The following is a 12,004-nucleotide window of genomic DNA, read 5'->3' on the forward strand; positions in this document are numbered from 1 at the left end:
ATTTCCCATGTCATAATTTTAAAGCCACTTATTTACTCATTTTCTTCCGTTTATTTGCCTAGTCCTCAAAAAAAAAAAAAAAACTATTTGGTTGAAGTGACTTCCTGCAACCAAATGTTGGTGCCCAGCTGAAAGGTATCAAGCCCTCTCTGTACTTGGAGATTGAGCTGCGGCTCAGGCCGACCACCATTCTGAAACAAACAGCAGACCAAAAGAATGCTCACTAGGTCCTACTCCTGCAATTTTAACTAGACTTTAGTGAAATGTGACCCGTCAATAGCAGTTATCTGGGGAGGTGATTGCATAGAGGCCTGAAGCCAATGAAACCCATAGTTTCAATGAAGCCACCATATACCCATTAGGGCAGGACAAGAAAGAGGAGATTCACACCAGCAACCTCATTCCCCTGGTGCTGCTAATGCTGGTCAAAACTTGACTCAAGAAGAAAGCATGGAGAGGCCTGGCGCAGTGGCACAAGCCTGTAATGCCATCGGCCCCAAGGCTGAGGCAGGAGGATCGCAAGTTCAAAGCCAGCCTCAGCAACAGTGAGGTGCTAAGCAACTCAGTGAGACCCTGTCTCTAAATAAAGTACGAAATAGGGCTGGGGATGTGGGAATGTGGTCAAGTGCCCCAAGTTCAATCCCCGGTAACCACCCCCCAACCCACCAAAAAAAGAAGGTGGCAGCATAGGTGGCTGGGAAAGTGAAGAGTAGAATAGGGTTTGCATTTGACAGAAAAGGAGGTGTGGCCTACCTCAGAGTTCCAGCTCTACCTCATAGGCCACATGTTCCCCTCCAATCAATCAATCTCTCTCTCTCTCTCTCTCTCTCTCTCTCTCTCTCTCCCCACACCCCATTCACCCTTTTCTGTCTTCTCCCTGTCACTCCATCTCAGAGGCCTCATTTATGGGGACTTTAAAGACAGCAGAAACCAGACTTCCTGTACTCTTAATCCCAAGGGAATAATGTACGGTCAATGTGACCCAAGAAAAAAGGAAACTGTAAGGTGGGAAAAAAGATCACTGTTTTTTAAATGTCAGTACACACCTCTGTAAGACAGCCCAACCCGCAAAGGCAATCAGCGGAGGTCGAGATTTTTCCAGGTCTGGCTTTCAGGAAGCTCATGGGACAAAGCAAATTTTTCTGAAAGAACCGCATGGGTGGGAGTGTGTCTCTGCTCTCTGTTCCCACATCCTGGGATGCTCAGAGTCACGGGTGACGGGGACACGATAGGGAGAGGGCTGGGGAGGGGGCAGATTTAAGAACTGAAATGCAGAGGACCTTCAGAAGGACTCCTCTCTCCTCCCTGGAGCAGAATGAACTCAGGGAGAAGGAGGCAAGGGGGTGGGGAGAGCGTTCCCAGTCGAAGGAGTCGCTGAGTTAAATTACAGGGGCCTGGGAGGGATGATTAACAACCCTCATGGTTTTCTGCTTCACAGCCATTACTCACTCCAAACCTGGGGCTTCTCGGTTACATAGCCCAGCGCAGGCCGACCATTTTTTCCATTGACTGAAAACACATTCTGACTGAAAACAAACTTTGGATCCCCGAGGCTTGGCAGGCCCTGGGTCCTTCTCCATATTTAATCAACGGGAAGCTAAACACTTTCAATCTGTGATGGCTCATTTGGAAGGGGTCTCGGGGCTTTTGCTTGGTGCCAGATATAATAACTCTCCTCTCTCTTTTCTAAGGCCTATTTTATAATTTTGCTGTTTTTCAATGTCAAGCCCATCTTTTGAAGAATTTTTATTGGATTTCCTGCTAGACTTCAACGAGGATTTTTCTTGCTTTGGCAGAAATATCAAGCAGAACAGGGGAAAAACTCAATCATCGTCTTGGAAAGTCGGGATGGTGTGTGCATGGAGGGGGGGGGGAGCCCTTTGTCTGTTTGCACACAAACAGGTTTCTAGAAGGCTGGAGCCCCAGTTGCCAGCTTCCAGGGGCCCTCCAACTTGTGATTCATGGGGGTGAAAATTGACAAGGCAAGGCGGATGGATGTGGGAAGAGAGGGAAGTTGGAACAGGATGAAGAGAAGAGAGGTGTGAGTGCGTAAGAAAGGCCAAGGGTGGGTAGGGCTCTACGCAGGGTCCAGGTTGCGGCCATGACACGGCCACCTGGGGTCCAGGCCTGGACCATGGAACTGCCAGGCACGCCTGTTCAGGCAAATTGCAGGGACTGTGGGGGACAGGAAGACGCTGCCCCCTTGGAGGACAGAAGACGAACTCTGCCCCCTTTCTCAACCCCTCAGAGCTCGTAAAACCCCAAGACTGGGAGGGAAGGCCACGCCCCAGAGGTTCCCAAGTTACCAGCCACAGCCAGGGTCTGCACGCCTGCTCAAGGCTACGTTCATATCTTTAATTTTTCTTCACAGAGATTATTCCTCAGGGGAAGCAGCTTGCCAGTGAGTGACAGCTTTTGTTTGCTCATGTTTTCCTCTCCTCCCAGAGTCAACTTTCAGAATATACCAGTATGTTCCTTCTCGCTTGACTTTCTTTTCTGTCTTTTTTTTTTTTATTCCCTCCCTGCGGGTGAGGGGGGAGCATTTCTACAGAATATTATCCAGAGAAGTGGTGCTTTGTCCAGCGGTGAGAGAGGGAGGGAGAGCCCTTCCGTGTCCTCTTTTTCTTGTTGTCTTGGCTTTTATTTGTTAGTGTTAAGAGGTTGGGTGCTCGCTTCATACCTCCTTGGCCACTTCACACCTGCTACGATTAGCTTCACAGTTCACAGAACTGTTTTCCCAAGTCATCTCACCTTTTTATTCCCACAACAGTCCTTGGAGATCCAACAGGCAGGTATTGGAACCATTGTTCTAGAGATGAACGTGTAAGATTCGCAGGCCAAGTGACTTGCCTGAGTCTTGGGAGCAGGAAGTGGTCAAACCCAGGTCTGAATCAAGTTGGGAACTTTTTTCTATTGTGCTATAAAATGTATGTTCTGCAAAGGAGCTCCCCAGCCCTTTAGTTGAGCTTTCCCCCAAGTAAATTCCCCAAAACAGAATATACTGGGAGTGAAGAAATCAGGGCAATTTTTTACTATATGCACAATTGCTTTCTTTGGGCTCAACTATAGGACAAGGCTCCCAAGGCACCTAAGCTACTCCTATTCTTTCCACTGCCAGTAGGAAAAAAGACACATGCAGAAGGGGTAAACTAAAATACTTGTGGAATACCCTCTCAGAGCCCAGTCCTGGACTAGAATATTGTGAGGTTTCATATGAGAAAAAGATACAGGAGGTGGGCGAGACATAGGCTCTAAGGACATTATAGCTGCAAAGGACCTTAAAGAGATCATCCCTCACAGCCCTTCACTTACCAGTGAGGAGATGAGACAGAGAGGGAACTAGGAACTCGACAGGGGCAATAAGAGACCAGATTCACCTTCATGCTAAAGAGTATGGTAGAGGCCATCAGTTCATCAGTTGGTCACAAAGAACAAAGTGATCAGGGACATGTTCTAGGAAAAAATAAAACTTGGTCTCAAACTTGAAGTGTGGGTAAAACTAGGAAGGATGGACAAGAAGAGAAGAACCATCAAAGCAGAAGGAAGAAGGTAAACTTCAGAGTCCAGAGTGTTCGTGGGACTATAAGGAAAGGGGAGGCTGAGAACTTGGATGAAGCTCAGATCATGGAGGACCCTAAGCAAACAGGAAAAGCCATGCAGAGCCAGTGAGAGGTCACTTGAAGGTCAGCATTTTGGCACGTGCTCACCATGAAGCCCTGCTCCTATAATTTCCCAAACCCCAGAACATTTCCTCCACGCCCACACCTCCCACATCTAAATTCACCCCACGGAAGCCTGTGGGCAGACAGAGGTCTTCACTCGCACTCTGTTTGGAGTCTGGATTGAGCAGCGACCACTGCAGAGTTCACCTGGCCCAGCACTTTCTGGTCTTCCTATCTCCCCCCTGACCCTCCTCTCATTCCCGCAGCTACCACCCCAGTGGTCCCTACGAGTTCCCCGACACCAAGGCCCTTGTCCGTGGCCATCCAGGGAGGTGCCAGGCAAGGACTGGTTTGACTAGGCTGAAAAGACAGAGTGAAGAAGCAGAGAAGGGTTGGTAGGAGCTCACGTGGGAGAACAAGGAAATCAGAGCAGAAAGGCCTCTCCCCAGGACATCAAAGAAGCTCCAAGAAAACGGAAATAAAGAGCAGGAAGCTCTTCAGCCCTCATCCGCAGGACACCAAAGCGGGAGAGGTGAGCACACCTGTGTCCCTGGCCCCCTGCAGCACCCCTGTGGCTTAAGGAGATCCCTCAGCTTTTGCTCCTGCTTACCTTGTGCCTCACTTTACCCATTTGGACCTAAAAACAAAAATCCCTTTCCTCTTCTTGGTGAAGAATCACCAAGATTAGGACAAAGACAAATCAGAACCTCCAGACCCACAATTTCAGAAAAGGGGCATGGTGGGCTCATAATGACCACAATAACGTCACTGTGGCTCTGCTTCCAAAAACAAAGCCTGTCCGCCCTCATGAACAACCCTTTGTTCTCCCAGCAGCTCCAACCTGAAGGAGCAGCACACCTGCCCAGGGTCACCTCAGAAGCCTCCCATCTTCCTCTGCTAAGCCAGCACTCCTGCTCCCCTAACCTGCAAGGCCACTGATCCCACAAGCCCCCCCAAAATCACCCTCACTCATTTCCCTCAAAGAAGAAAGACCCACCCCACCCACCTTCATTTCTAGTTCAAGGTCACCAAGAATGAAAGCTTGCCTGCCCAGCAGCAGCCTCCACCTACCCCTGTCTGGGGCAGTCCCTCTCTCCATCCATCCCTCTCTCCAATTGTCAGCTCTACCCTGCTCCTCCATTGACCTCCAGGTTTTCACAGCCTCCTGGAGCTGCTCTCTTCCCTCTTTTTATTTTATTATCTGTCTTTGTTCCTGCCCCATTCCCCCCCCTTTTTTTTTACCTCCCTCCTTTGCTGTTTGAGGTTAAAAAGCACGCTCTGGTATGCCATAAATTACTTGGCAAGAGTGGATGACAAAAACAAAATGTAATTCAGATTAAAGTCACCCTCCAGCTGAAATGATAGTTTATTAAATAGATGGCCAGGCTGCCGATCAACCTTGCTGGCAACTGGTCCTCCTATATTAATCTTTCTTGGGGTGATTTAGGATCCACCTGGGTCCTCGGAGAAGATTCTCCCATCATTTCCTTCCCATCTCTCTGGATCAGGCTGCTGGGCTTGGCGCAGTTGACAAATTCCCCAAGTAATCCCTCAAAAGATTGGAGAAATGCTCCGAACGCTCCATTAAATTTATTTTCCATGCTTTAAGAGACCCAAAACTATGTCCAATAAATAAGTGTTCCCTGTGATTTACTGAAATGCTCCTCTGATTTAAAGTTATAGGAGGAAAAATATGGAGCCCCTGGGAGCCCAGGACCAGCCTTGCAAGTGAGACCAGATGTGAGATTTCTGGCCAGGGAGAGGAGAAGAAGGAAAAAAAAAAAACCAAAAAAACAGCCCAACGGGTGGAGGTTTGAAAGTGACAACGTCTGAACCCCGGTTCTCGGCTTTAACATAAAAGGTCCCCAGTTGAGCATTCTTTCTCACAAAATTTATTGTGGTTGTAGTTAGAGGGGGAACCATCAAAAGAGTAATTCTGGCCCTTGTTTTGCAGAGCTCTTTTGATAAATATGATACTTAGAAATATACCTCCCCCTAGACAGAAAAGCCATATAGTTAAAATGAAGTAATCTGTCAGTAAACTCACTAGAATCAAAGCCAAAATGAAACCTGTAAAAGGAGAAGAGAAAAAAAAAAACCCTCCACTTAGAAACGCTTGAGTCAAGCAGGGGAGAAGGTGGAGATTAAGAATTGTCCTTTATTCAGATATTTTTATCTACAAAGTTAAAAGCGGAGATTTATTTTTAAAGGGGGCTATTTATGTTCCAATCTTCAACAGATGGGTCTGTGTTCCTGCCTCTCTCCTGCAGCCCAGGCTCAGCAAAAACAGCTTCTCTCTGGAGCTGAAACTTATCCAAAAGGAGGAGGAATTAAAAACTTTGGAAGCAAATGTAACCTTTGGAGCTGCTTGGTAAATATTGGATCTGTTTACTACAGAGGCCTAGATGTGCCAAAACCAAAAAACAAACAGGAAGGGGGGGAAAGAGCAGATGTGAAGACTAAACTATACATGTGTATATGTTATGTATATATGTTGTGTGTGTGTGTGTACGCACACTGATTCCCAAAGGGCTGGAGAGTTTAGGCTAAGAAAGCTCCCAGTGAGGAGGTGACATCTTCAATGGATTGTCCAAATAGTCCCATCTTTGGAGTACCCTAAGAGTCCCCCTCGACCTGATAAATCACCTGTTTAGAAAATGCGTTTCTCATGCTTAATAACAATATCTTTAGAGTAGACCCCTCCTGAAGAAATGACCCCTCAAAATGTCTTGGTCTTCTCTACTCTTGTATCTACACCAAAAGAAACTAAGCTCCATGGCTCCAGCACTATTGGGCAAGCTACTTTGGCAACACAGGGTTCCAAGCTTCAAGAGTGGCGCGGCCATCCCAGGACAAAGCTCTCCTACTCACCAGCCAGAAGGCGCTGGTCTGGGCTGCTTCCCCAGGGCCTCATCCCAGAAGAGCCTCCTTTGGGACTTCCCCATCTCTGTCCCCAGAACAATGGCTTGGAGAATGGGGAGTCCCCATCTCTGCCATCCATGATTGAGGGGAAAGAAGAGCTACTTGTTCTTTATCCTGAATTCACATTTCCCCCAGTGCTGAGACAAAAAGCAAGCATAAGACCCACAGTTCGTGTGTATGTGTGTGTGTGTGTGTGTGTGTGTGTGTGTGTGTGTGTAAGAGAATTATAATATCAAACTCAGCTGGGCACAGTGGCCCATACCTATAATCCCAGTGGGTCAGGAGGCTGAGGCAGAAGGATCTCAGGTTCAAGGCCAGGCTCAGCAACTTAGCAAAGCCCTAAGCAATTCAGACAGATCTTGTGTCTAAATAAAATATAAAAAAGAGCTGGGGATGTGGCTCAGTGGTAAAGCGCCCCTGGGTTCAATCCCTGGTACTAAATAAATAAATCAGAGCCTAAAATGACGCTGGAAAGGGAGAAGATAAAGCATAAAGGAAAGGTGTCTTGCAAAGGGTCTCCAACATCAGATGACCCCAGATCTGACTCTAGCTCTGTCATTGGACAGCTGTGTGACATTAGACATCTGTGTGACCTTTCAGCCTTCTGAGACCTGTGGCTTCACCAGCCAGAGACTGAGTTTCTTCATCTCTATGGCAAAGGGCTGAACCGAAGGACCTCCTGATCCTCTGACTGCCAGCGGCACTCCCTCCCGCAGGCCCGGGCACCTCCCGGCCCTCCCCGGCACCAGTGCTGGTCTGGACAGAGCTGGAGGGTGTGGAGTTTGAGCGGCACCTGTGTTTACACTGTACAATCTGCAGTTTACTGTAATAAAATCATTTAATACAGTCATAATTTTTTTGGCAAGAGGTTGTGTTTATGGTGAGCAAGACGGAGAGGGAATGATTGACTATGACTGATTAAAACGATAAATCAAAACCAAAGGAGGGAGGGACATGAACAGCACAAAGCCACAGGCAAATCCAATTTAAGTCTCAAGTTTTGCGCCTTTATGGGAACAACTTGGTCTGATGGTGTGCCAGCTCTGGAGGTGAGGGCCTGGGGCCCAAATGGGAGAGATGGAGGCACAGGATCCGACACTTCGTCTCAATGGGGCTGATCCTCCTAGGGAAGGGAAATATGGAAACAGCTTGACAAGAACTGGTTTCCTTGGGCCTCCATATTCACAAAGAATTTAGAAGGATGTTTCAGAATCACTGTGTGTGTGTGTGTGTGTGTGTGTGTGTGTGTGTGTGTGTGTGCATATAGGTATGATAATTTGAACATGACCTAGAGGGACTTTCCAGCATCAAAGCTATCCCTCTAATACAGTACCTGAAATTCCACATAACAAGGATTACCTAAGATGGCAAACTTCCCTCCTTGAAAACATGGTCCTTCAACAACTAGGCACAGGCTACAAGCTGGACAGGGCTAAAGGTAATAAACAATTGTTCACCCGACAAATGATGACCAAATGCTTACGCTGGACCCAGCACCCTCTTAGGCTCCAGCAAGAGAAGAATGAAACAAGAATCCCTAGCCCCATGGAATCTATATTCTTATGGCATTTACATCCTTATGAATTAAGGGCCACATTCACCTCCAGAAAGAAGCCCCCTTGTCAACCGTTCTTTATATTAGAGTGTGCTAAATGCTGTGAGTTCTGAAGGAGGCATCGGAAGGTAGACCATATCAGACCTACAGACCACCAGTTATGTTTTTAGGATTCATTTACTTACTATAAAGCACCCCATCCTGGAATAGCTCCTCCTGGTTCTGACTGGTCTCCTTTCTGAGAGAGACTCCACCCCTACTGCTAAAACTGGCCTAGGAGCTGCCCAGTCTAGATTCCTTCACCCTCCATTACCACTTTTACTGGCATAGGTGGCTTACTTGGTGAGCTGGTCCAGATCCTCATCCTTCATCAGGTCACCAAGCCTCCCCAGAATATAGCTGTTGTACTTGTCCACTGGCCATCAAAACTGGACATAAGGGCATGGTGGTGCATGCTGGTAATCCCAGCAACTTGGGAGGCTGAGGCAGAAGGATCTCAGGTTCAAGGCTAGCCTCAGCAACTTAGTAAGGCCCTAAGCAACTTAGTGAGACCTTGTCTCAAATAGAAAATAAGGGGGGGGGGGGGCGCTAGGGATGTGGCTCAGTGCTTGAGCATCACTGAATTCAATTCCTAAAAAAAAAAAAAAAAAAATCACAATTTAAAATTGGACGTGGGAATTTCAAAAGATACCTCAGTGACAATCACATTCTTCCTCGCTGTTGAGAGCCACAGACAAAGGGGCCCCAGCAAACTTCCAGCTGCCAGCTGATGATTGGCTCACAGCAGCCCCAGCAACATCTAGCTGATTGGCTCCTCTGCGGTGATGCTCATTGGGCTATTTCCCTGCCCTTTCAGACCACGGAGCTGCTCATTGGGGGACTTTTTTGGTTCCGCCCACGTGACTCAGCCAATTGGCCTCAAGAGCAGGAGGATAGTGGGAGGTGGAGAGAGGCTTGTGTTGGGGTGAGAGGCTTGTGGGAAGCCGGTGGTGGCAGTTGGGCTCTGAGGGTTTTTCCTGAGGAGCTGTTTTGTTTGGCGTGTGGTTCTAAAAATAAAGTTAGTTTCTTTTGACAAGTGGCTCCTGAATTGTGCCCAGCCAGTCTGCGGCACCTCGCCTCTTACTGCATGTCAGCAGCCTTACCTCTCCCAATGAATGAGATCAATGACACCTAACAACTGGTGACTTCTGTCCTGGCTTTCTCTTCTCTTGGCAAGGTCAAGGAGTCTGAGATACCTGTCAATCTAAGGTGACCAACCAGTTGTCATGGCAAGAGCTAGATGGAATTCTTGCTTTGTTTTCAGTTAGAAGCATTCCCCTCTAAGAAGCAAACTTTGGTCTCACATAACCTTTAGGAAGAAGCATTTTCCCCAACTGGATCACAGCTGGTGAGAGTAATCAGGATGGCTTCTCCTGGTCCAGCACATTGTACCTGTTGGAGACAAACCACATAAGTCACCAACTGAGGATCCATGATGCATCCTGGAGGATATACCTTATCTTCAAAGAGCATCCTCTCCACTGGCACCTGAGCTATGCCTGTGAAGAAGGTAGTCCCATCTGTTTATCCAGCCAACATCTTCTGGGTGATGTGATATGTGACCAGTTGACATCACGGTCACATATCCACTGCAATTGTCCTTCACTATAAAGCGGGTCCCTTGGCCCAAGCAGTGTTACACAGAATACCACACTGGTGAATCACCCTCTGCTAGCCTTCGGATTGTCCTTTCTCATAGAAGACGTTGCTCAGTGTCTTGCAAGTGGGTGCTCCCTCCCAAGAATAAACTGATAGTATTCTGGTGGAGGCAGGGTCACCTGTGCAACAACAGCAGATGACACAGGAGTCTGAGCTACCTGTCCAAACAGCTTACTTGTGTCTTCTGGCACTAGTGCCTGCACACAGGTATCCCACTTCCATCTTACTTGGGATTGTTCTTGGACCTTGGTGTGTCTGAGAGAAGAGAACTCAGCTCCTGATGGCCAGGTTCTGCCTCTACATGGACCTGGTACCAACACCAAGAGCTCTTTTAAGAGGTGAAGACAGCATGGTTTTCTCCAGATCCCTAGGGATTTCTATTGTGTCTGTCCTATTAGGAGAATGGTAACTTTTCACTCCTTAAGTTCCTCTAATATCATGAAGTCCATCAGTCAGGTCTATAACCCAGGAAGCTGGGATTCTTTTACCTTGAACTTTATGTATAACCACTTTCTGCCCTGGGTTCCCCTCCAAACTGAAAATCATCCACATCAGTAGGTCAATGGATCAGAGCTGTGATCCCGAATGTGAGGCCTACTGCCTCAAGAGACCTGAGGTGTTGTGCTTATGTCTTGGTGGTAGAGAATGGAGAATGTCTTTTAGTTTGAAGGGGATGTCCCAGCATGATCCAGACCACAGGATCCCTTAAAACTTCATTAATATAATAAGCACTGGAATATTTGTTGAGTGTATCTCCCATGGTCTATTGTTGTATGCATCTTATCAATTCTTCCTGTATACTTGCCATTTCCTATAAGCCCCACTATGCTTATCAAAGTGGCATCATTTCAGTAACCAAGGCAGGCATGGTGGGACAGACCTGTAATCCCAGTGCCTAAGGAGGCTGAGGCAGGAGGATTGTGAGTTTAAGGCTAGCCTCAGCAATTTAGTGAGGCCCTAAGCAATCTAGTAAGACCCTATCTCAAAATTAAAAAGGGCTGTGGATATAGCTCAGTAGTTAAGCACCCCTGGGTTCAATCCCTAGTACAAAAGAAAAAAAAAAAAAAACAGTGACCAATATGACATTCTATGAAATGTCTAGATGGCTCCAATCCCCTCAGCCATTATTATAACAGAGAGTAAAAGAACTCATAGAGCCCTAGGCCAGGTCATAAATGTATTCTGTTGCTCACCTCATGTAATGTGAACTGCTTTGAGTCTCCTTCTTGTTAGGTAAGGGGGAAAAATGCATTCACCAGATCAATGGCCACATCCCCTGTGCCTAAGGCCATGCTAATCTGTCAAGCAATGATACTGCATCTAGAGAAGCAGTTGCAAATGGGGTCCCACTTGGTTGAGTGGTAGTTCACAGTCATCCTCCAGGACCCATCTGGGTTTTGTAGGGGCCAGACTCGTGAGCTAAATGAAGATAGGATAAAAACAACAACCCCTGCATCTTTCAGGTCTTTAAAAATAGCACTCGTTTCTGCCATTTCCCTCTCCTTAGGATGCAATACTGGGGGGGGGGGGAGATTCTGAGGCCACTTGTCAATTCCCATTCCAATAGCTCTAACCCAACATGCTAAAGGGAACAAAGTTATGATCCTGCCAAATAGCAAGTCGATTCCAGTTACACATTCAGGGAACAGGGAAACAATCACTGGATGGGGTAGTGGAGCACTTGGAGGACCCAGTGGATCCATTAGAAACCAAACTTAGTAAGACTGTACTCATCCTTTAATTTCCTGGGTGTCAAGGTCAACTCAAACCCTGTGTCCAAAAGTCATTAGGTATTCTGTTCTCTCCAAATTATGGAGACCCAAGTAAATGGTCATATACCCCCATGAGGAAGAATTGAAGAAATTACGCTATTATGTTTGCTATGGTTTTGCAAGGTCTTTTCCTCTGGAGACCTGGCCTATCTTTCTGTTGATGGGTCTAATTACTGGCTCAAGTCTAGGAACCAGGCAAGGAATCATAACTTTCATTACGGTGACTTGTCTCAGTCTCCTGAGTATTCATCCTGAACTTCTTTGGGATATAGAGATTCTGCAGTACCCAAATTACCTTCCCAGCTATATGCCCCCAGTACCATGCTGTACTATGTTCACAGCTCTCTGCAAGTCAGGGCCCCCTCTGAGTTTTGACCCTGCTCCTCATGATGACT

General features: G+C 47.1%; 1 long non-coding RNA gene across 1 annotated transcript in view; it reads right to left on the reverse strand.

Moving 5' to 3' along the window:
- Window positions 1-5,864: 5,864 nt before the first annotated feature.
- LOC113193894 (uncharacterized) overlaps window positions 5,865-12,004 on the reverse strand; it is a 29,658-nt gene continuing 23,518 nt past the window's right edge. Inside the window, exons 3-4 of the long non-coding RNA XR_003302201.2 lie at window positions 9,282-9,570; window positions 5,865-5,971 (exon numbers count right to left, since the gene is read on the reverse strand). This is a non-coding gene — a long non-coding RNA (uncharacterized LOC113193894). The remainder of the gene's footprint in view (window positions 5,972-9,281; window positions 9,571-12,004) is intronic.

The sequence above is a fragment of the Urocitellus parryii genome, chromosome 14, assembly GCF_045843805.1.
Source record: "Urocitellus parryii isolate mUroPar1 chromosome 14, mUroPar1.hap1, whole genome shotgun sequence".
Classification (NCBI taxonomy): domain Eukaryota; kingdom Metazoa; phylum Chordata; class Mammalia; order Rodentia; family Sciuridae; genus Urocitellus; species Urocitellus parryii.